We start from the raw sequence: 2,359 nt of genomic DNA, 5'->3' as shown, positions 1-2,359 counted from the left end.
AAATCAATTTTAATCATGCTTTTATCATGAAACGACCAGACTATGCCAGAAGACACGGCAAAGTAATTTTGCTTCATGATGACGCACCATCACACACTTCAAAACCAGTTTAAAGACACGTTAAAAGATCTTGTCTGGGAAGTATTATCCCACCCACTGTATTCGCCAGACCTAACTTCTTCAGATTACCACTTGTTCCGATCGATGGCACACGCACTTTCTGAGCAGCACTTCAAAACATACGAAATGGAAAACCCGGGCCGCCCCCGTTGGAGGACCCGCCCGGCGGGCCCAGTGCGCCTTTGGAACTTCAGGTCTTACCCTTCCAGGCTGGGCCGCCTATAACTGGGCTGTGGCCCATCCCTGGGTGCCAGTAACTTTTTCTCTTTTTAAAATATTTTTTACAGAGAGGAAGGGAGACGGATAGAGTCAGAAACATGGATGAGAGAGAAGCATCCACCAGCCGCCTCCTACACCCCCCTCCCCCCACACTGGGGATGTGCCTGCAGCCAAGGTACATGCCCTCGGCCAGAATCGAACCTGGGACTCTTCAGTCCGCAGGCCGAGGCTCTATCCACTGAGGCAAACCAGTTAGGGCGCCAGCAACCTTTTCCTAAATGTTGGGGGGCGGGGGGAGTAGTGGGTAAAGAGACCGTTCTCTGCTCGAAGCTTGTTGGGGCCTGAAACTCTGGGGCCTTCTATCAGGAGATGGGGGTCAGCGGGGGAGCGCAGGTGAGATCTGAGAGGTCAGGACCCTTTCTGCAGCTCACCTCCCCACATGCCTGCAGCACCTCCCCAACAGCCGAACGCCTCCCCAACATCAGCTCACCTCCCCACATGCCTGCAGCACCTCCCCAACATCTGCACGCCTCTAGCTCAGACCGGCTCCCTAGCTCACCTGCCACCCTGCCTCTGCACAGCAGACTTGGTGTGGCTCAGGCTGAACCCACCCCTTTCTTCCTCCAACCTGCCCCTCCTGGGGTCTTTATCTCAGCAAATGCACCCACTCGCCCCATCCTTTCTACTGGGCGGCTACTGCCTGCCTACTTCCTGCTCCACACGCCTTCATAAACACCTGCCCTAAAACTTGATAGTTTTCCTTTGGCCAACCAATCACAGTATTTCCCACACTTGGTGGCAATGCACTCCCCATTGTCAGCAGGTTCTGGCTGTCATCCTGAACTTTCTCTGGGGGCCTCCATCGGTAGCAGGGAACAGAGAGGCATGAGTAGGAACCACAGGCAGGTGCAGAGGTCACCAGGAGAACCAGGTGTCCAGCAATGGGCAAAACCACAAGCCCTTGCAGGACCACTCCCTTAAGCATTACCCCCTGGGGACGGCTTTAGGCCTCAGCTGTGCTCCAGGTCCAGCGAAGTAGCAAAATCAGTGACTGCCTGTGGCTGGCATCAGGACCAGCTGCCTGGACTACTGACCCCCTGGAGCCAACCAATCAGTGGAGACTACCACCCTGAGGGGGCACACCTGGAAAGCTGATGAACATTCTATTGGATCCTCCCCTGGGGCCCGAGATAAAGGGATAAAAGCTCTTAAGACAGGGACCTAGAGTGTGCTCTCTTCTCGGGGCATGCTCAAGCCTTTCCTCCCTCTCCCATCTCTCAAGGCAAGTCTCAGTCTCTCTCTCTCTCTCTCTCTCTCTCCCTCCCTCCCTCCCAAGCTCCAAGGGCCCTTCTTTTGGCTCTGTAGCTCGTTTCCTGAGCCCATTTCTTCTATGGCTCATTTCTTCTACCTTTGTGACTTTCTAAATAAACTTTCTCTTTAAAAAAAGTTTTTTTTATTGATTTCAGAGAGCAAGGGAGAGGGAGAGGAAGAGATAGAAGCATCAATTATGAGAATCATTGGTTGGCTGTCTCCTGCAGGCCCCACACTGGGGATTGAGCCCGCATCCCGGGCCTGTGCCCTTGACCAAAGATGGAATTGGGACCTCGTGGTTCAGAGGTCAATGCTCAACCACTGAGCCACGCTGGCCGTGCTAAACTTTCTTTTGTAGTTTGAGTCTTCGCTCTTAATTCTTTCTTAGCCAGAACTCGCGTACTGAGGTTGCTGAACTGAAGTCTAACACCTGCCAACATTTCCAAAGGCCTCCCTGAGGCTTCCGCCTGGCGGTGTATCTGGCCGATGCTTCTCCCCACCACCAGGGGAGCTTGAAAGGAAAGACTGGATTATGGCAGAAAGGGGAAAGGAGGAGACAGAAAATCTGGGAAGGGTTAGGGCTCAGAGTTGCCCAGGACTCAACCTCAGCCCTAGCTCTGTCAGCCTCTCGGAACCCTGAAGGACACAAGAGAAAACAGAACATTTCCATTAAGACCAACAGCATTTTGTCACTTGTCAGTGCCCACCC

General features: G+C 53.4%; 1 protein-coding gene across 1 annotated transcript in view; it reads right to left on the bottom strand.

Moving 5' to 3' along the window:
* The window catches only part of LOC102757183 (zinc finger protein 764-like), an 8,580-nt gene that overhangs the window by 4,825 nt on the left and 1,396 nt on the right, over positions 1 to 2,359 (bottom strand). The window lies entirely within an intron of this gene.

Source organism: Myotis davidii, unplaced genomic scaffold, assembly GCF_000327345.1.
Source record: "Myotis davidii unplaced genomic scaffold, ASM32734v1 scaffold1047, whole genome shotgun sequence".
In the NCBI taxonomy this organism is placed as follows: Eukaryota; Metazoa; Chordata; class Mammalia; order Chiroptera; family Vespertilionidae; genus Myotis; species Myotis davidii.
Note: the sequence above shows the minus strand (reverse complement) of the source record. Positions and strands in the feature narration are given on the sequence as shown.